Consider the following 24,086-nt stretch of genomic DNA (forward strand, 5'->3'; position numbering starts at 1 on the left):
AAAATGATGTATAATGTCCTGAAATTGTGTAAAAGTCTCTGAAAGCTTTATGGACAAAATAAAGGGATGTAGTCAAAATTAATAACCTTTGAAACCACATATTAATACCAGAAAGGACAAATCTCTGAATGAACATTGTTATCTCTAAAATAGCCCTGATATATGTAGTTTAGTTTTAATTAAAACCTGTCAGCTTTCCAGGAACTTCCCATCAAAATTATTTAACTCTGGACATCATTCATCTCATATTCTCCAGTCTTTCATTGTTGCTCAAGTTCACAGCTCAAGGTTTTCTAACTCTGTAACATAAGACAACCTTTAAGAGTGACAGAGATACTCAGAAAACACCTTTATTCTATATTTGTATTTATGGAAGGCAAAGCACTGACTCTTAATTTACATGAAGGAAAATATTTTATGGTAAAAAAAAAAGTGAATAAAAATGCCCCAGCCCTGCTGCTTTATTTACAGTTCCAGCTTACTTTTTTTTTTGAAGCTGCTTCTTCATACTGGTTTTAACACTGAAGCCTTCCTACTTATTCCTCCTTAAATTACACTCTACCTATCCATATTTTTCACCATGAAACAATTCAAATAAAAAAGGAATTCAGATCACTGTGGTGAAGTACTCACAGACATCAGACTTTTGCTGTCAGAATTTCACACACCATAATTCTGTTGATAACAAGTTTTCCAGGAGAACAGAATTTAGTTTTTCCCTTTATTGTGGACTTACAGAATAATGAAGAATGAAAAGGATGCTGGTAGTTGAGTACCAAGTGTATTAGGGTGGATTAGTGTGAAAGGCAGTCTGTAATCTGATTTGGAAGGTGAGAAAAACGTCCCTGGCACAGATAAAAGCAGAAGCAGAAAACAGACTGGAGATGACTGGTGAGGCTTGAAGGAGTCCTATGTGAGGATAATTAACTCTTTTCCAAACACAAGGAAAAGCAGTCAACATGAGTCAGGTAAGAACATGTTCAAAGACAACATTTTAAAGCTGTTGCACTACATGAGATTGCTTTCTTTTATTACTCTTTAGAAATCAATGTCCTAATAGTTTTTCCTTTCTGCTGAGTTGCAGTAAGCACTTGGAGGTCTTATAGGCTGCTTTTTACAGTGAAAGAAAATTCATAGATATGAAGTCTGGGTTTATTTCAAGTGTAAGCCATTTTTAGTTACGTTCACACCTGCCATAGGGAAAGAGATGAAAAAGAGCATGCTGGGCAACAGTCTTCTTTTCCACACACTCAATACCTTCTCAGGGAATTGCTCTACTCTTGGACTGAATTTAATCAAAGCTTGAACTGAAACATCTAGTGCTTAGACATCTCCCTTTATATGCTACTTAACTCAAATACCACCTTTCCATATTTTTCTGAAGGCTGAACGTTTTTGTAGAAGAATTTCTAAACAAAATAAAATCATCACAACAAAATACAACTTAAACCAAAATATAAGTCAGCATTAACTCAAGGACATGAACTGTTTCAGAGCTCTGAATTATCAGTTTAGGACTGGATTACTAGCTAGATGAATGTATAGTTATACCAGCTCCTTCTACTTCTTTCCCACATACCAGCTGTATCTATTTCTGCTTTAACTGTACACATCACATCAATAATGACTACATTTACCATGTTCATTTTCTTCTCTGTCCATTAATAGGTTAGGGAATAATGCAAGGAAACGCCACAAGATAAAGAAATTGCACCCTATGGATTAAACTGCATAAACTGCTCACTGCCTGAGGTAAGGAACACTTCAGAAGGAGTAAAGGAAAATCTTGACAATGCAAGAATTTGTGGTATTGTTCAGCATACAAAGGACAGTATATAGTCTTATATCAAGTACAGCTGATTCTCCTCTGAACTTCTGTGTTTTTCTGTGCTGCCATCTGCTCTTGGGGAGGGCAGCAAATAGATTTCATCCTTCTTAGTTTGCAAGGAATGTCACACATCAGTGTCTTCCTGACTTCTTCATTTTATTGAAGTTAATGATACCTTCAACAGATTACACTCATGGAAAATAGGGAACAGCCTTGAAAGGTTACTTATACACAGTTTTTTTTAGTTTACATTCTCGGTTCAACCTCCACTTTGAGGATTTCCCTTTTGTTTATTTTTATCTTAATTGTCACAGAATCATAATCCCTTTCATGGATCTCTATGTGTTAGGAAATGATGAATAGATCACAGTTGTCTCAGGGATAAGAATGATTGTCAATAAGTGTTGAACAGTTGGACAGCTCTGCTGGAAATAAACTTGGTCTAAATCTATCCCAGATGTATTCAATATGACACCAATTGTACAAACGTTAGAAAACAGTTCTTGTGAAGGTCTGCAGGGTTCAACTGTGCTACCTCTTGGGAGTTCACTGTGTTACTGTAACTTTTTTTGACATGGGCTCTACACAGAGCTCATAAATCAGTGCAGAAGAGCATGGTGAACGGAGATCTGGGATTAGTTAGCTGACAGAGATAACCCTATTCCTGTCATTTCACCACCAAATTCTTCTCTTTTCTTTCATTTATAAGAACTACATTTACCCAGAAACACGTGTAAGATGCCGATGTGTATGGTAATGATGATAGAACTCATCATGGGTTCTGTATGAGAATCTCATTATCTTGCTTTCTATCAAAACTAAGGAATGGAGGTTTAAGAATGGGCTACTATAAGACAGTCCAGAGTTAGGTAAATTATCAGGGAAAACACCCTCTTCAGTCTTCAAAGTGCTGTTAAGCTTGAAACTACACACATTGATTCATCTTTATGGTTGTGCAGTTAAGCTTTGTACCTACAAGGGAGAACTACAATCTGCTCTTGACTACCACCGTGTGATAGCTAAGAATGTGGTCTTAATTTTCTCTAGCATCATCTCACCCCTCCTCAACTTTGCATACACTACCAATATCATGATGGCTTAGAAGATTGTCTGTTGTCGGATGAAGAGCAACTAAACTAGTGAAGGGCCTAGAGAATGAGTCTGATGAAAAACAGCTTGAGAGAACAAGGACTCTTTAGTTTGAGTAAGAGGAGGCTGAAGGGAGACCTCATCGCCCTCTACAATCACCTGAAAGGACAACAGAGAGAGGTAGATGCTGGTCACTTCTCACAGGTAGTTAGTGATACAACAAGAGGGAATGGGCTCAAGCTGCACCAGAGGAGGTTTAATCTGGACATCAGGAAACATTTTATCACTGAAGGAGTGGTCAGGCATTGGAACAGGCAGCCCAGGGGGGTGGTGGAGTCACCATCCCTGGATGTGTTTAAAGGTCATGGCTTAGTGGTGAACTTGGTAGAGTAGGGTTAATGGTTGGACCTGATGATCTCAAGGGTCTTTTCCAACCTGAATGATTCTATGATTCTATATAGTCATGTATTATATCTGGTACATGAGTCTGGTGTCTTCTAGCAGCTAGCATGGTGATGGAACACTGCAGTCCACTGTCTGTATTACAAAATCCATTGGATCTTTTCACTATTTCATTTCTCTCCACATGTTGGATTTTTTAAAAAGAAAAAGCAAGCCAAACATATGGTATTTCATCTTCAAAGGATATTTGTGCTCCTACACCACGTTCAATGGAATAAATTCACAACACTTATTGTTTCTAACAGTCGTGTGACTAATCCATCATGCACACACCAACTGAAGTTTTAATTCAAATTCTTTAATGTTTTCAGGAAACCCAAATAGCTTTTGGGTTTTATGGGAACACTCTCTGTTCACTGCTGACAAGAAATGAGACACAAAAATCCAATTTATTAGAATAAACGTTTCCCAGATTCAAGGCTAACAAGACCATGAATTTAACACTTCACCATGTCTTTTTTTTTTAATTTGTACAGCTCTTCTTGCATGTAATTTATGGGTTAGAAAAATACAGATTTTTAAGGATATCACCAGATATTTTTGTATATTTTTTCAGATTTTTGGAGGGAGAAATTAATAGTAACAACATACATGCTCAAAACTTCAGCAAAACTTTCTTAGAATGCTTAGGGAAGTAAAATAAAAGATAATGTGAACAATTTAAAATCCACCTTATCTTGTAATTCAAATGTACTGCAAATATTTCAGCTACTGTGCAGACATTGGCAGGTAAGGTTTCCGCTAACTAATAATTAAAATTTATCTTAGAAGGAATTTCATGACTTTCCATCAAACTGGGCACCTAAACTTTATTAAAAAGAGGTAAATATATTGTGGAGATATCTTGAACGAAGTTTAACAAAGGAATTATTGTCTGTTAGGTATCAGATCTTTTCTGTCTTCAATTATGTTGGCATAGGAGCTGATTCAAAGCAAACTGAATTTAGAGGAAGTTTTCCACTTGTTTTCATGGACTTCTGATTTGGCCTGATACAATGAGAAATAAGTCCTCTACCAATAAACTGATGGTCACATAAAAATTGAGCTCATTGCTCCTTTACAACCTCTTGTTAAATCATTGTACAACTGGAGACAATTTTTGTAGCCCATTTGAGCAGAAAGCTATTTTTATTCCTTTTTTTAATGTTAGGTTTTTTCCTGATTCTTTTTGTTACTGTTGTTTTGTTGGTTTTGTTTATTTTGGATGAATTTTCTCTCTTGGCAAAGTGATAGTATCTTTGAACTTACGAAGATGCATTTTTAACTGAATATGGAATTCATTTAACTGGAAGTCATAGTATAGTCTCAGAAAATAGTGCTGGTTCTTAAAATTGAATGCAGATTTCTTAATTTAGGCTCAGAAAACAAGGTCACATATGTGTGTGTTTGGGATATGGATTCTAAATGTAGATCCTTAGAAGTAATGCTAAGAAAAATAACAATAACAAAACCAACAACAACAAAAAAGCAAATTAAGAAATGTAAGAAGAAGCAGGAATATTTTTATATTATGTTAGTAGACCTTTTAAATAGATGGTGAAGACAATGCTCCAGAATTCATGGAAAGGAAGAAATAAAATGCAATTATTAGACTCCTCATTTCAAGAATGTTTATGATCCTATTATTCTCTACAGTGAATTAGCACTAAAGATGAAAAACTTGGCTATAGTATAGAATTTCTGACTTTAAAGGAAGAATGTACTGATCCAGCCTTGATTTGTTGCTAATGAAAATGTTCCCAATTAGATGTCCTAGTTCTAAGTAAACTTAACTAGTTCATCATTTGAACACTGGTTTAGCTGCTCCTTTAATTCTCTTCTTAACTTTTTCATCGTATTTGTAGGTCAGAGATTTTAAAGGATTTTTCTGAAAGGGAAAAATAAACAAACACCTCACTGACAACTGCCTAATATGCCAGCTACAGAAAAAGTTTCAAATCCACTTTGTTTTCTAAATTTCCTAAGACTGAATGGACTACTGAAAATCACTCATTCAGTGAGGTGGTAGCCTGGAAAAAAGGAGTCAGGGTCTGGATCTAGCTGTGAAAAATAATTATCAAAGACCAGGGAACCTGCTGTTTACATGTGTGTTTAGCCATTAAAAAATTATTGCACTCATCTTGGTTGTCACTAGATAACACAATGTTCTCAGTGTTCTAGGGTATTACATTAGCAACCCATAGGGCTTCCATTATCAATAGGCTAAAAAAAGAGACCAGAGAGGGCAGGAAGCACAGTTCCTTTGTAGGAGAGCAGGGAAGTAGAGATAGACTCAATTTACAGACACCAACATAAAAAAGGTCTCATGTCCTCTTAGACTTTTGTAGATATCTATTTTATGAGCTTAAACATGCAGTCATAATGGCCGAAATACACTATTTCTCTGTGGAGATATTACCTTACTGTGTTCATTCCTCTTTGTTTGTTCTTTGACTTATTTTTTCTTTTTAATCTGTTTCAGCCAAATTGGATGTTGAGGAACCCTCCTTCTTTGCAAGGAGAAAAAACTGCATCCAACTTTGTTTGACAGGAGGAATTCTGGATAAGGATCTAATCTTTCAAGTCTTCATGTGTTTAATTAGGTTTATGAAGAATATTACTGAACTTATTGTGACTACTTGCACATGTAAATTAAAACATATGAGTGAACAGTTACAGAGCTGGGAAGAGTTTTGAGTCTATATTGTGTATTAAGAGAAGCTGCTGATAATTGTAATAAGAAATCTTACAGTACATTAATAGAAATATATTGAAAAACTCTTGAAAGACTAGAAAGGCACGGTATTGTACCATAGCTGAGTGCAGGATAAAGAACTGTCAGAGAATAGAAACAAAAAAAGGGATGAAACAGGAAGCCAAACAAAAATGATTACTGCAAATTAACTACTCTCTAAGGAGAGAAGGATTTTGAAACTTACTTAGTACAGACATAGCCCAGACAAACCCTGGGAAAAATGGCTGGGAAAAACTGGAAGACATGTCAATAAATGGAAATACAATACAAAAATCTATTAGAAAAGAATATAATACATATTTTGCTTTCTGCACCTTAGTTAAAGAAAGCTTATACTAAATTTATGATGCTCATTTATAATGTCTCATTTTTCATTATTCTTATACTAGCATCCCCATTCCCTTTCAAAGTCATAGTTCAGTATTTCTGAAATTACATGAAATAAAATAATTAATGTGCATATGTATTGTTAAAAAAAAAGAAGTGTGCAGATCCTCCAAGCATTTTTCATGTGCAATTGGAATATTGTTTCATATAATTTCTCAATCCACTTCAGAGAATTCCTGAAATAAAACAGAATAAAGTACATGAATCAGACAAAATATCTGGTATTCATTTCACTCTGCGAACAGCTCATTCTGTTGCAAATAATTGTTAAACGATGAGCACCACACCATTAAAGGGTACCACATTTATATGGTAGGTAATAGATTGTGAGAATAAAATCAGAGGCACAAATTAAGAAAAGAAGCCTGAAGAAGGAATTTTCATAAGGCTGTCTAGCAATAGGACAATGGGGAATGGCTTAAAGCTGAGGTAGAATAGGTTTAGACTGAATCTTAGGAAGAAGTTCTTCAGTACAAAGGTCATGAGACTTTGGAATAGATTGCCCAGGGTCATTGTGGATGCCTCCTCCTTGACGTGTTCAAGGCCAGGTTGGATGAGGTCTTCAGCAGCCCAATCTATTTGAGAGGCATGCCTGCTCAGGGCATTGAAGTTGGAGTAGATGATCTCTAAGGTCCCTTCCAACCTAAGCCACTGTATGATTCTATGAACATACAAAAGCTGTGTTCATGCCATTTGGCCAGAACAGAAAGATAACGTTTTTTAGAAGTAGAATTGCAGCAATTTTTGGTGACTACACTATTTTCTAAAACACCAGTTGAATGAATATGTTTAAGAATTTCCAACATAAATAAAATTCCAGTGCTAAAAAAGAAAGCAAAGAGGTTTTATATCCAGAGTTTCTTTTCCAGAAGTACAACTCAGAGACCAAAGTTATTCATTCCTCTCATGTTACACTTTGTGTCCACTTCTTTGATAAATTTTTCTACCATACCTACCCATTTCCCATCAAATTGTTAAATACTGAATTAAGGCATAGACGGATCCTTGCCTATCAGTTGATTTCCCATGGCACAAGCTACTATGGACTTGTCTCCAGGACATGAATCCATGTGCAGGAATTACAAGGCATTCCAGAGGGTGAGTAACCAAGTGACCTGTAGCTACACATATGTTGCTCCCACATGTTTCTGAAATACTTTGTTCAGCTGTCTCAGTGAATACCTTATGCAGGGAGACAGCTGGACAGCCTTCTGAGAAGCAAGCTGAAGCACATAGCTGCTCTCTTCTGACCCCTTATATACATTGTGTGACTCTGAAAAACATACCTTGGAACTCAGCTTGTTGTTAAGTGAACTCCTGGGTGGATAGGCTTTTCCTTCCATGTAGAGAGGAAAAAAGAGGGAGCTCTTGTGATAAAATACTGTTAGCTGCATGGAAGAATGGATGGGGAAATACTTGCTGTTCAGAAAGCAGTGAACTCTAGTCCTGCTGTGAAGGTCAGCAAAAAATTCAGTAACTAAGGTTTGACCTGGTGATCCAGTTCAATGGATCGAAAACTTAGAGATTAGAGCCCATAAATTCTGGTTTTGTGCAAATTTGACAATGGACTCAGTCACAAAATTTAAATTACTTTCATTTGAAACATCAAATAAACTATGAAATAAACTAGTGTCACTTTCCTTTGTGACATGTAAGAATTTTTCTGCACTTCATCAAGGTAAAGGTCATTCCAGAATATTAATTCTGTTACTGTATAGAGCATGTCCTCCTGCCCCTCTACTCTGCCCTGTGAGACCTCACCTGGAGTATTGCATCCAGTTTTGGGCTCCCCAGTTCAAGAGAGACAAGGATTTGCTGGAAAGAGTTCAATGGAGAGCTACCAGGATGATTAAGGGGCTGGAGCATTGCCCTATGAAGAGAAGCTGAGAGCCCTGGGGCTTTTTAGTCTGGAGAAGAGAAGATTGAGAGGGGATTTAATAAATGTTTAAAAATATCTGAGGGCTGAGTGTCAAGAGGGAGGGGACAGGCTCTTCTCCGTTGCACCCTGTGAGAGGACAAGGTGTAATGGGTATAAACTATGGCACAGGAGGTTCCACTTCAACATAAGGAAGAACTTCTTCACTGTGAGGGTCACAGAGCACTGGAACAGGCTGCCCAGGGAGGTTGTGGAGTCTCCTTCTCTGGAGACATTCAAGACCCATCTGGAAGTGTTCCTGTGTGACCTGTGCTGGATTCTATGGTCCTGCTCTGGCAGGGGGGTTGGACTCATTGATCTTCAAAGGTCTCTTCCAATCCTTAACATCCTATGATCCTATGATCCTATGTCTTTGTTGCAGGAAAGGACCTCATTCACTCCTTTTTGAGAATATGATTAGAGGATTTCCTGCAACTGCTTTTATTCAGCATTCAGCATTCAGGTCCCCTCAGCTTTGAATTCTTTCCCTTCTCTTACAGCACCAAGCACCTTCAGTGTCAATGCCTCTCAGACACAAGATCATTCCACTTACCCTTTTCCATTTATTTAAACATATCGTTTTAAAAGCATTTATTCTGTTCATTAATACAATACTGAATATATTTTTGTTGGCTTCATTTTGTATTGTGCCACTTGGCCATATGAAATAGCTTGCTTAGAGTAACCTACAAACCATGCACTATAGCCTGCATTCACATTCCTCCACAAATGTGCTGGAGACAATATGAAATATAGTGCCAGAGATTCAAATTTTGAGACTGATATTCAGTCTTACTGTCCTGTAATTTACTCCAGATAAGCAGGAAGATATTGTTAGACTTTCATACATGGCTTACCTACTGACGTGATATGTCTCATATCTGCATCTCACAATATTATAGTTGGGTGAAAAACAATTTCACAAATAAATAGCACCATAATAACAAGCAAGGACTCAAAATAAGGACTGACTGTTCCTATGTTTTCATTTATATATGAAGTAGTTTACCATGCTACTATTTCAAACAGGAAAGTGCTTGAACACAAACCAAAAAATGCTCTCTGCAAAAAAAAAAAAAAAAAAATTAAAAAATTTGAAGGACCAGAGAGGAAAAAATAACTCAGTAAGGTAAAGCATTTCAGGATTTTGCTGGGAACGCAACATTAAGTAGCTCAGCTTATCTAAAGAGTATTTAATATTCAGCCACATACTGTGATTTCAAGTGCATTATTAACATTCCACCCTTTCATTGTATTGCTGACTCGCTTCATGAAAAGATGCACATCTGCATATTCAACTACGAAGCTTGCAGAAACCAGTGAGAGTCTTCTGATTGATTTCTACTGATGCTGGATCAGGCTAGATCAGTTTTCAAGATGGATTTTATAAATGTGTAAACCCAACCTTTTCTTTGATACAAAGGGCTATATTTACATCCTGAGGATGGTAACAAGCTACAGAGTATTTCCCATAGGAACTGAAGTATCTTATCCCCTGTAGGCCACGGGTGCTGCCCATTCTGAAAAAATGCTGATAAATTTTCCACCTGTTTCTGTAATAGCAAAATCCAGATGCTCGTAACATTTTAAAACTCACTTTGAGCAGTCTTCTTTTTCCTTTGAAGTTTGTTTCTAAACTTTTGTGAGGTTATATTTCTGAGTTTGGTTAGCAGAACATGAAAACTAAACCAGATCAGAGTGAAGAAACAGTATAGGTGTGCTGATCTAATGAACATATGTTTCTAAAAGAAATATAAGTGCAATATTCACTGCCTAGTGAATACAAATACATTGAGAGGTAACTCTGCCACATTACCCTGCTCTGGTGTGACCTCATGTGGAGTACTGCTTCCAGCTCTGGAGCCCTCAATACAGAAAGGACATGGACCTGTAGGAGACACAAAAATGATCAGGGGCCTGGATGAGGGAGCTGTGGTTGTTCAGCTTGGAGAAGAGAAGGCTCTGGGCAGACCTAATAGCAGCCTTCCAGTACCTGAAGGGCACCCACAGGAAGACTGCAGTGGGACTGTTTCCAATGGCCTGTAGTGATAGGACAAGGGACTATGGTTTGAAATGAGAGGAGATTTAGATTAGATGAGGTGGTGGAACACTAGAACAGGTTGCCTGGGGAGGTAGCTGAGTCCCCATCCCTGGAGGTCTTCAAGGTGAGGCTTGACAAGGCTCTGAGCAACCTGATCTAGTTAAGGACATCCCTGCTCGCTGCAAAGGGGTTGGACTAGATGACCTTTGAAGGCCTCTTCCAATCCAAACCATTGTATGATTCTATGTTTAATTTTATATGTTTATAAGCATAATTGTATTGTAACATCTGACTCAGGGACTGTAAGCCAGCAATACCTGGCTATTCATCCAGACTCTATTGTTAATAGCAATGAAACTAATAACATGTAGTGGAGCAGTATACGACTGTAAAGAATTATTTCAAAACATTTCCTTGGTCTAGTCACAGATATTGTGCCATTTTACTAACACATACACACATTGACAGAAACTCAATAATGAGGTATAAAGATAAGTAAAATTCTGAAATAGATATTCAAAATCAGAGAGGCATACAAGGGGATAAACACAGAGGTCTGAAACTATTTTACAGATATTGTTGTATTGTGGGAGAGAATTGTTGTTATCAGAGTGGTCATATCACAGAATAGAGAACATTTTTACACTGTAATAACATATAGGAGTTAAAACCTTCTAACTCTGCAGAGTGTGCCTGGGTGGTGGCCAAAATTAACTGAGCAGTAGTTTCTAGCATTGTTATGAAAAAAAAAACCAGCAAAAAAACCCAACCAAACAAACAAAGCCTAAGAACAGTACAGAAGGCAGACAACTGTTTTAGAAATGTCTGCAGACAGAGAACATCAAAGGCTGTTAGTTTCATAAGTTAAAGGTTACTGCATTAGTTCTAGAGTGTTGAACAGTTCTGCTAAGAACTGAAGGACTAAAACTTGTTAACAAAGCTAAAATAGCTGGTCAGGGCAGGCCCTGGTGTTAGGAGCAGTGAGAAGAGTGATAAGGGGTGGTTAACAGGAGCAGAGCAGCTTAAATTTGGTCTCCTATCTGCAAAGATTTGACAGCCCCAAAGCGTGAGTGAGGTATTATCATAGGAAGTGGAAAGGATCCAGCTGTCTTAGCAGTTGCCTCATCAAAGACGACTGCAAAATGGCATTAGATATGCATGAGAATTGGGTATTGTATGCTGCTCTGTGGGCATTCAGCTAGTGGATTTAAATGGAAAAAGCTAGCTCCCTGGGAACAGAATATATTACAATATTATTTTTTCTAGGTTTCTGGATATTCCAGACACCAGCTTTATATCTGAGTCCATCCCACAATGCTACTCATCAGAAAAGCTTTTCTCTACTATAGTAAACTGGAAATAAAATTTCTGGAACACACATAATTTACTACATTTCCAAAATGTAATATTATTGGATCTTCCAGGACAAGAAGCTACAAGCAACAATTAATTTTTGCTCAGAACAATGAAGGAGAGGAATTACCAGTCCAGACAAAAACACAATAAATCCTAAATGTTAGTTTAGGCTTGTAATCGCTGCAAACGGAAAGAGTTACCTGTCTTAATTAGACACTATGTTTCATTTGTGTGGTTATAGATTAGCTTAACTGCTTCTCTCAGTAATTTCCTTTCATTTTCACATATTTTTGATTTAGCTTTTAAGGATTAAAAAAAATAAGACTATTAAATGACACTCCTCAAAGCCGTTTACCATATACTTGACCAGTCTTGTACTGTTCTCTGAACCAGTCCTTGTTCTTGTGGGTGACCCTGAATGACTTCTGTTGTTATAGTTCTATCATTTTATGTAGAGACAATAGACTTCTCTCTGCAGTCTTGACCTTCGTCTGTCTAAAGTAACTTTACACTTTGTTTGCTGTTTAACCACCACTCACACTAAGCAGGGGTCTACAGAAATAAAATTGTATCCTTTTGAATGACAGCATGGTATGTTGTGCCATAAAGACATATTAGAACATCAGAGTTATTAGACAAAGCAGTATAGGTATTAGATAATCATAGAATCATTCTGGTTGGAAAAGACCTTTGAGTTCATCAGGTCCAACCACTAACCCTACTCTTCCAAGTTCTCCACTAAACCATATTGCTAAGTGCCACATCTAACAGAATAATGAAATTAAGGAATGATATTGCAATGCTGCTAACCATAGCTATTCAGTAATCTCACTGGTTTCATCAATTACACATATACTACGTACATTGTCTCATCAACAAAAATGGATTACAAAAGTGAAAACTACAGCTACACCTAAAATTAGTACTCAAACATTAGAAAGTCCCTTCTTGACAAGTGATTAAAGAATGACTTCCTGCAGTGAAATTTAACAAAGAATTGCTTGAGTTTGAAATGGAAAAGTGTAATATTTCATTGGCCTGGACAACAACACATAATATTCATAGTTTTCAAACTCAGTATGGTTCTCTAATTCAATACAGATGCTTGTAACAAGTCACTCAGTGTCTGAGTGACACAATTAACATTTTGCTGGTTGGATAAAAATCTTAATAATTGCTTCACTTATTCATCATGGGCTGATGAATAGAGAAATATTTCCTGATTTAAACTTGACCTTTCCTTTCAGTCACCAGGCATTTGTATTGCACAACCAAAGGTATCACAAGTAGGTCTTTCATTTTGGATAGAAGTATGCAAAGTTAAGCTATGGGGTTCTCATTAAGAATGTGTATTTCTTTAAATATGCATTAACTGATAAAGTGTGACATACATTACTTTTGTGGCATATGCTGCAATGACTGAGGAAACATGTCTGTCACTTCTCAGAAAATCAGAAACAGAAAGATTCAGATCCCCTAGATTCCATCTGTGTTGAGACTTACACAGGGCAACAGTGTCAGAAACATGAAGGTACAATTTCTACTTCTAGTGGTACTTAAGGGCTAATATTTTAGCATGTTTCTGTTTAGCCCTAAGAGAAGGAAAACCAAGTCTTAGGTGTGAGACAAATCTTAGGTCTGGCTCCAATTATTAATTCTTTGACTGGCTGGGTTCTTGGAGCAGGATGAAGGACTTAGAGGGGTAACCCATTTCACTGAGCCATAAAACTAGTTTTTTCTCTGCTTGTTCTTTCTCTGTCCACTACAATATGGGCTTCTCAACAGTGGCCCAACATTTTCACACTTGGAACACAGAAATTACTTAGAGATATGGGCAGGACGATATTTTTCCAGCTTCTCAAAATGCCAAACTATCTTTCCAATTCCAGGATGCAAATGTTGATACTTCCATTTTCAGCTGATCTGGAAAGAGATACCTCTGTTCATGCTTCAAAAAAGACCTCAGAGTAATGCTGAATTATGAAGCAAAGGTCAGGGTATAGGGGTCTGAATCAGGTACCCAAAGTTATAAAGAGCCCATGCATTACCAGGTGGGCTGAGGTGTTGGGTTTTTTTTTAACTAAGTTTAAACAAATTCAGTATTCTGCTGAAATCTCCTTACTGAGAACTTTAAACTCAGAAAACATTCAAAAAGGGATACAAGCATCTTGAATGCTTACAGCCAGCAGACAAGACATAGATCCATGCTGAATAATTTTTTTGCCCAGATTAACCCAGCTGAGATGCGATAATTTTTCTGGACACCTGAAAAAGGTTACCTGAATCTGAGCTTTATTTTTAATTATAAATTGTCTTCAAAGCATCACAGGACTTCCAAAGGTCACCTAGTCTGACTGCACTGCAGCCAGCAGGGACATCCTCAACTGGATCAGATTTTGCAGAGCCTTGTCAAGCTTCATCTTTATTATCTCCAGGGATGGGGCCTCAATTACCTCCCTGAGCAACCTCTTCCAACGTTCCACCACCTACATACTAAAAAAATTGTTCCTAACATCAAATCTAAATCTCATCTCATTTCAAACCATTGCCTGTCATCCCATCACTTCAGGTCTTTGGAAACAGTCCCTCTGCAGCCGTCTTCAGGCCCCTTCAGGTACTGGAAGACTGCTATTAGGTCTCCCCGGCACCTTCTCTTCACCAGGCTGAACAACCGCAGCTCCCTCAGCCTGTCCTCATAGGATGTCCTTATAGAATTAATGTATAATTTTCTGGACTATGTAAGAGTAGGATTTTTAATCACATCAAAGTTCTTCCTTGTAAATTGAGTCCAAATATGTCTGCTTTTAATATATTGTGAGAATATGGAGGAAAATTTCTAGTTCTCACCAGTAATACTACACATTACAGTTCAAGAGAAAAGTCGAAAAACATCTTCTTTAATGAGCCTGTAGATATAAAAATAGCAAAGACCATTGGAATTGGAATTGGAATTACCATTGCCATTACCAAAAAAAATACAAATCACCCAATTTAAAACCTGTCCATAAACCAAGTTTAACATCTCCTTGACTCTTGCAATCAGTACAGTGTGATTTTTTTAGTGGTAAAAGATGCTCAACTTGGTTTTAATAACTTATAGTATGTCATGCCTCAACATCATTGTAGGTTGCAGATGCAGGATCAGTTCATAAAGGTTTCAAGCAGTAAATTCTTCATGCTACTTCCTCATCATTTAGATATTCCTAGAAACACACCTAGTCTAAGAAATATTTAGCTTGAAATTGTATGAATATGATAAATGATGTGTTCAGAATACCTATTCCATTCTACAGAGTGGTACAGCTGGACACAGATTAGGTATAGTACAAATGTATATATACACACATGTATTCATATATATCAGCAGAAGATACTTCAAAGGAGCTCTCTTCCATTCTTCAACAATTCCCCCATACCTTCCTCTTTCATACCAGATGCTTCTGGCTTAATAGAAAGTTATCAGTTGCACTTCTGTAGATATTCAGGATGAGGAAGCCAAACTTACATTTAGAAAGAACCCTATCAAATATGTTATTGTTTGTGTTTGAATGGTAACCTGACATTTTTAAAGGAAGATAAATAACTTGAGTGGTTGGGTAAGTTGACAAGTTTTGACAATATAGTTAATAATTTCCAGCGTGAGGTGTCAGCAAAAGCACTCCTGTTATAATTGAATGTGAATACATATTTAGAAATTTTGAGTTGGTAAAGTATTAACTGCTTGTGAAATTCAAGTCGTTTTCAATAAGGTTTGTCATTATGTCATCTATTACTTGTCATTATATATATATGTATGTATGTATAATTTAATATCAAAGGAATATTATTTGCAATAAAGACTGTATATGAGATTACAAAAGACTTCTGCTTCACATGGTGAAATCAAGAAGTATCTATATTGATTTTAAAGTAAATTAGAACTCTTTTAAGAATTCTTCTTTTATTTTTAATCTCCAGTGTCCAGTGGAGACTTGTTGCTTTCATGATCACTGGCAATTCAACAACTGCAGCTGGCCTGGAGGCAATTGAAGTAGTATTTGTGCAGAGGGTTAGCAGGGGACCTGGAACATGAGCAAAGGCATAACCATCACTAACCCATGTTTTCTTACAGCTTGCTTGCTGTTGTAAGGTCATAGGCTGTAAAGCTGTGGTTAGTGAGAGAAATTAGTCATGAAAACAGCATAATGCATTGGGGATTTATAGTACATGAATCAAGTTCATTTTTTGTTTGTTTAACAGAAGCTGGCACACACGCAAAAAAAGAACTCTTAATATTATCTTTCCTGCATAAACCTGTGATTGAGAGGGCTTTGATAAATGTGTCATGTTAACTAATTTTACTTAGAGGACACAACAGTCCTAAAGTCAGAATAATATGGAGGAACACCCCATTTCAGTCAGGAAAACAACCCCACCTAGTACAAGAAACTATGTTGGTTTCCTCTGAAAATCAATAACCTTACTGGATGCAATTTTTGTCCCAGACAATGCAGAATTTATCTACAATCCATCTACAGCTGCTATAAACTCAACCAAGATTTAAAACAATTTAGGATATCCATGTAACTGCACTGCTAATGGAATGCCACTGAGGCACCTATCCTAGGATGATTTACTTCAATTAACACCTTTATTAAATTACTAAATTAAAAAGCTTCACCTGCTTTAAGAGGAGAAATGAGGGCATGGAAAACAAAAGTTATTACCAAAGAGTAGCCTGTCACGAGGTCTGTGTCTCAGGGACATCACCAGGGTGTAAATACTAACACAGAAAGTGCAGTAATAGAGCAACTATCTTTTCCATCGGTGCAACAGCTAGGAAACAATAACTAGGCTGATAACATCAATTCAAAGCATGATAAGCAGCCTGTGCATTTAAAGATTTTGCAAGATAGCAGAGAAAAATGTCCAGAGGGATCATTTGTTAGTTTTCTGAAACAGTAAATTTGCTTCATCATTACTCTGTGTAATAGTTTTGCACATTCAAGCAGCTTTTTGTTGCACAACTTCTAAGCTGAGCCACAGCCACAGTTTTATTGAACAAAGATACATGCCAGCCTAAAGGATAGCACTTGAGAGCAACTTTTGAAATAGCTGGCTAATATAATAAAAAGATGGTTTGAAGGGGACAACCATTGGAGGTCCCTTCCAGCACAAACTGTTCTTGATTCAATGAAAAAGCGACTTGAAAGTTTGTTCTGATTACTTTAAAATCAGAAGTCTGGTGGAACATTCAACATTATGCATAAAGTCCTCCCAGTCCTCAAAACTTCCCATACTGTTCATGATCTACCTTTGCAGTGATGCTGAGAATTACCCCATTGTCGCACACCTGTAAAATATTTTTCCACTGTTGCAAATGTGATTAATAGCACCAGTTTCCTTTTTTTAATTCTAAGAAGTGTTACAACTGTGAGGTGATTACCATGTACTTTTCAATATTGATTCATTCTAACAGAGTCATAGAGTGGTTAAATATTATTCATTTTAGTCTCTTAAAAATGAAGGCCTCCTGAGGCCTTCTGAGTTCATGGTGTAAATTGAATAATTAAAGGGAATTGATCTTAAATGCTTCAGGTAAAGTACATTAGGCTTGCAGAGATTTATTCATCAGTATTCATAATTCAGAGGAATAGATTGTTAGAGAGCTAATGAAAAGGTTCTTATCTTTATACTATATGGAGGTACAAAAAAAACCCAACAGAGATTGAATATGTCTATCTTCCAGCAATTTATTCAAGCAGCTTTACTATTCCTACTATGGGACACATTATAACGTGCAGCTACAGTACAGATATCCTTAAGCAGTTCAACAGAAGAGAAGTTATTAGATATGAAACTCTACTGGAATGTAGTGGAGCAAGCAGAGTTCAAGTTCAGAAGAACTGAAGGAAGGAGAAGGCAATAGTAATCTTATCTAAGTGACAATGATGATACTGTAGTCTCCAATCTCATTAAAAAGTATTCTGTGGAATAAAGGAGCCGTTTCATTATAGCTTCAGTGGGTTTTGTATGACTGCAATTCAGTTCCCAGGGCTGTACTTTGAGATGCCACTATTTCCACTATAAACCTTCAATTTTAAAGGAGATATAGCAAAATAAGCAAAACTGTAGAATTTTGTGCAGAACTTTGCTATATAATTGTTCATCTTTGGAATTAATCTTTTTTCTTTTTTTTTTCTTTTTCTTTTTTTTTTTTTTGTGGGGGGAGGTGGGATTGTGGGGGAGGGAAAGCAGTATATCACATTTTTGCAATAAACTGAAATACATGTGTTATCTTAATAGATATTTTTCTAAGTATATGACTAATTTTGAGTACATTTTGATTTCCTGTGAGGAAACATTTCAAAACAAACCTGATAGCAGGATAAGCCTAAGCATTCATTGTTTAGAAATCAGCCCTTACAAGAATGCTGACACTGAGAATATAAAAGCAGATGAATTCTAAACAGTTTGGCCAGCATTTTTTATTAAAGATGGCCTATCTGCCAATATGAATATGTGTTATATACACATTTTTTACCAGTGATGACCCCAGACAAAGGACATAGCAATAAAATTACTATGAATTAAGATCATGCTTTGACTTCCTCGGTTACATTTGTATCAGCAGCCTGAATACAAGTAGTGCAATATAAAATTGCTAGTATCATTAGGTGATAGGTAACAGCCATAAGAATCATTCTATTTATTTATCATCTTTTACAGAAAAAAAAAAATAACTACAGCCAGATTAAAACAACTAGGAAAGAATGAACAAATAAGTAGAAGGCCTTAGTCTTTCCCAACTGATGCTGTGTTATGATGCCAAACTGGAAATTACCTGTACTCTAAGATGCCCTGCAAACTTGCCCATGGCATCTGAGTGGAGCCAGAAGCTAACTGTGCCCAACACAGGACAAGGGCATTCTCATTTTACAGGGAGACATCTCCTCATCATATAACCCAGCATAGAGTGAATATTCCCTTATCAGTTTCCAAACACTAGATATCACAGAATGAGAGTCACAGAAATATTCAAGTTGGAAAAGACCCTTGTGATCACCTAGTCCAAACGATAACCCTACTCTACAAAGTTCACCCCTAAACCATATCCCCAAGCACCAGTCCTTGTTAGTCCAAAAAAGGCAGCTAACACAAGCCAGAAAACACCAAAGTCTTATTTTACAGACAGATGAGAAGAGGGACAGTGGAGCTTGGAGCATGCAGTGGGGATGTGAGAAACAGTTTCTGCTGGAAAGTGGACAAGCAGTTGGTAATAGACCATAGGAAAAACTTTATGAAAGTGGTTGGCTTGAAGCACCCTGCCTTCTGCACAAATGTACATGAATCTTCCCTGAATTCCAACCCATATGACTGACACAAAAGGTGGCAGTGTCCTCCAAACCCTTCCTTCCTCACATTTAACCATATATTTTCAGATGGAAATAATGTTGGTGGGAAGTGGAACCCCTTTCACACCATTTACTGGAGGTTTTTTACATAATCACAGCAACATTCAGGTTGGAAAAGACTCTCAGGATCACAAGTCCAACCAAGAACCCTGCTCTACAAGGTTCGCTCTAACCATAGCCCTAAGCACCACATACAAATCACCTTTAAACACATCCAGGGTTAGTGACTCAACCACCTTCCTGGGTAGCCCATTCCAATGCCTGACCACTCTTTCTGCAACATATTTTCCTAATGTCCAGTCCAGAGCTACCCAGTTGTAGCTTGAGACCATTCCCTCTTGTTTTATCGCTAATTACCTGTGAGAAGAGACCAGCACCAGCATTATCCTTTCAGGTATTTGTAGACAGCAATGAGGTCTCCCCTCAGCATGTTCTTTTTCAAACTAAACAGCCCCAGCTCCTTCGGTTGCTCTTCATGAGATTTATTCTCCAGGGCCTTCACCAGCTTCATTGCCCTCCTCTGCACTCACTCCAGCACCTTGACATCTCTCTTGTATTGAGGTACCCAAAACTAAACACAATGCTCAAGGTATGACCTCACCAGAGCTGAGTACTACTCCTACTTCCTACTGAAGATTGCTTCTGTCTCTGATGAAATTAAGATTCTTCTGTCTTGCTTTTATAGTTCTCCTACTTGTAACAAATGCTGGGATTGTTGCATCAGTTTCCTTCGTTTACTATCTTCTTTGGTTCCTACTGCTGTACCATCCCTTGGCCAAATTCAAGCTCCTTGTTGAATATGTACCTTCAATACCATCTTTTATTACATCTGATAGAGATTATTTCATCACTTTTGTTGTTGTTGCATATATGAGATTATTACATCTAGTGAAAGATAAATTAGACTCCTCTTCACCTGCTGCACTAGTTACAGTGTCATCCTTGCAAGACCTTCTCCAAAATAATTTCTTTCAAAATAATCCTTCTAGATGGGCAATGCCATGTGGCCAGAAAATTTGTTAAAGCAATAAGCAGAGGTATCCTGCAGAATCCTACAGGATGCACACCTTATCTTACTGATCATGCATAATAATTACTATGCAACCTGTTAATTAAATACCCAAAAAATTATTAAGCTAGCTTAAAATAGAATGTTTAATGATAATGGAGAAGCAAAAAAAGTATCTTTGTAAAAGCAACAAATTTGAGAGAGAAAAAAATCTCCAAACTAGACAAGATCAAAATTACCTGGAGAAAACAACTGTGAACATTTAGTATTTTATTCTCAAAAGAGCAAATTCAGTCATCATCCACAGCAGTGGGATTACTCAATTACAGTTCAGCAAATACTAAGGATCTTGCCACATGGCACCTTTAACAGGTAAGGGTTTTTTTTGCCCGAAATTATGATGATGATGGCATTGGCGAGAAAATAAACAGCTTGAAATTCATAATGCTGCTCTGAGTGGAACCTAGAGATAGGCACATATGGTAAAAATTCAGAATTGAGTAATCAGATGGTCCTAGCCATGGCTGAAATACAATGCAATGGAACAGTTCAATCAGCATTTCTTTTAAAATAAATGTAACTGTTTTGTTCCCAGAGGGCCACATATGATGTGAACTTGAAATGCAGATGGATCAAAACAAAAGTAAACAACTAGTAATAAAGAAGACAAAGAAAATACCATGCTAGATTTTGATATAAAATAATACTTTTCATTAATTACTATAAATAATTAGCACCTAACTTTCCTCAGAGATTTAGGCCAGATTTCCCATAATAATATGATGGTGGAGGACAGTACTAGTTTATCTTTATAGCTGAGGTGATGTCAGAAGTCCATTCCAGCCCACTCTGAACTGCTTATAGAATTGCACACAGACTGAGTGGAAGCCCAGGGTGTTCATCCATTTTATAAAGAAATTAACAGACATTTTATCCCCAGGGTTTTCCATATACTCTGTAGTCACGTACCTAGGCTATTCTCATGGACAGGAGTGATTCACGAGAATAGGCCCTTTTGTGCCTATCTTCTCCAAGGAAACTGAAAAAGTCTTGACTCCTCTTTGTGTTGCCCTGGTCCTAGGAAACCTGTATTTGACCTTGCCTTCAGTATAAAAGATGAACAGCATCCAAGACAACTTTCCAGTATCCTCTGCTTGCACAGATGTAACACTTTTCTGTGATTCAGAGCACCAATAACTTCATTTTGAACTATTATTAATCAAGTGTTTTCTGTGTTGCATAGCCTTGTGTCAGACCCTAGTGAAACCTCTGAGGAATTCAGGCTTGTGTTTCATCTGCAAATAATCCAGAAGCTGGACAGAAATTCGCTACCTGCTCATTCAGGTTAATTCAGGTTAGAGGGGGAAGCTAGCTAATATTTTTAGTGGTCCCTGAGATTTTAGTTCCTATATTTTGACTCCATCTGAATTTAGGCAAAATATTAAAATATTTTGCCCTGAATGTTCTTTGAAGAAACAAAACCTAAATTTAAAGAATTTTAATTTTGGTTTTTTTTTGGTAATTAAAATACTGATTTAGGAGAGAAAAAAATATAAATTCTCACTTCTATGTATCAGGTTTTTGATTAACCAAGATCACTGACTTTTTGTATCAGTATAAGATGAGACAAAGCAGATGATGTATGGCAAGGTATCTTTTTAATTTTCCTCTTGTATAATTTTGGCATTGAGTAAATTAATCTGATTCTGTAACAGAAACTCAGAATCTTCTTCTAGTTCATTGTTTTGAGTACCTCTGATGATTATTCTTCCTTTTAATGGAAATTACTTCACATTTGTTAGCATTACACTTCCTTTGCCACCTGCCATTATCCCATTTATGAAGCAGGTTCCTGAGTTCTTTGAATCTTGCTTATTAAAGGCTCAGTAATCATCTGTTTCACTCTCTGTCCACCTTCCCTAAATGCTTGGACATGAAAGCTAAATAACTAATCAAGACTAAAAGTTGTGGAGAACCAAAATACCCATAGCTTACTCATAGCAACAGGGCAGTAATTAATTGTTTTCCACACCTAATAATAGCAACCACTGGATAGGTCTCTCTGTGACTTTTGCTGAGTTTTGTTTTGTTATGTATATATATATATATATATATATATATACACACACACACAATATTTTTATATCTTCCTAGTCAATGCAGAGCTTTGTGACTTATGATTTCTATGTGAATCAGTGACAGGGTATCTGAAAGTTCAAATTAATTATCCAGCTCAGCACAGCTGCTGCTACTCCCTTTCTGTAACCTAACTGATGAATGGCTACAAATGGTTCTCCTGTGGGTCACACCAGGATTTATGTAGGCACACAGCTGGGAAGAGGCATGTGTTACCTCCTATGTACTGGTCTGCCACAAATGGAGAGAAATCTGTACTCAGAATAAGCTTAGAGAACATGGCAAATGGAACAGAAACACCAGAACTGGACTTCTGAGTCAAGTACTTCTGATTTTACCCCGGCAATATTCAAATTTCTGAGAATGTCACTTTGTGGAACACATCACTCATTCTTTTCTTTTTTTTTTTTTTACTCCAATGTCTTTTCTGATAAAGATAAGCAAACTATTCTAAATACATCTTTTTATGACTAAACATGAAAGCCAAACTTCAATTTCTGTCAAAAAAAAACCCCACAGTTTGACACAAATAAATCAATGAATAAATCCATCTTGGATTTCCAAACAATGTACCAAAACCAGCTTACAGAAGGTAAATTTACAACTTGTTTTTTTACTTTTATGTTTATCAGCCTTCCTTCAAGTGTAATATATTTTTCCCCTAGATAATAAAATATATTCAATACTGTTCAGATAATATATTTTATTCAGTTGTCTGAGCTACATTTGCAGCTACAATTTACCAACGTTAGGCTGACAATTCAGTCACATATCAAAGTGGTGTTTTCAGAGGACTGTAAGGCTGATATTGACTCTTCAAGAGATATTAGTAACCTCAGATTTACTTATCCTCAAATTAAGCCAAAGTAATACAATAAATATGTTATATTTCTGGACTTGTTAAAGGATCAACAGAAACTTTTCAGGTTGTACCCTAAATGTATACTATAATATTTGCACACATCAATTGAGTCACTGCTTCTTATACAAAACAGGAACATTTTTGTGAGCAGGAGTGACTATGACAAAATTCTCCTGTGCTCAGAGGGTAATGCAAAATCAAAGTGTATTAGAAAATGTCCTGATGAGGCTACATACAACAAAGAAAATTGTTTTATAAATTCATTGAAAACTCAATTTTGAGGAATAGAAATGTTTTAAGAAATCAGCTCTTCTATTTCATTATAGTAATAAGACATAGTTATCGTCTATTCTAATTCTATTCCAATAATATTCTATTTCATTATTGTAATAAGACATATGTATAATTGTAATGGTTACATGAAAGGTTACATTCCCTTTCATTTGAACAGATAGGAAATGACTGCTTTCTGTCCTAAAAGATTGCAGACCACACAGATTCAGCTCTACCATGCTGCCTTGGGTCACACGGTATAAACAATCAGAATCTCTGTGGAAATCTTAATATTTGAGCTGCTGTAAGTAAAGCAATGGATCAGATGGCGCCACTTAGTATTTTATAGCAGGGCAGGTAAACAAAGGGAGATCTATGGTTTCAGTATTCTTGTTTTGTCAAGGGGAGATTACAGCTGCAAGAGCTGTAGAAAAACCAAACTGATGATAAATATCCATTTGTTTAATGGAAACTACTTGAAGTGTTTAGTACAGAAAGGGCCTGGAAGTCTACCATTTTGCTACAGTTTGATTCATCCAAGCGTGACATCTCTCTAGGATATTGATTCTGCTTGTTTCATACTTTTCTCTGATATAACAC

The sequence above is a fragment of the Indicator indicator genome, chromosome 3 (genome assembly GCF_027791375.1).
Source record: "Indicator indicator isolate 239-I01 chromosome 3, UM_Iind_1.1, whole genome shotgun sequence".
Lineage (NCBI taxonomy): Eukaryota > Metazoa > Chordata > Aves > Piciformes > Indicatoridae > Indicator > Indicator indicator.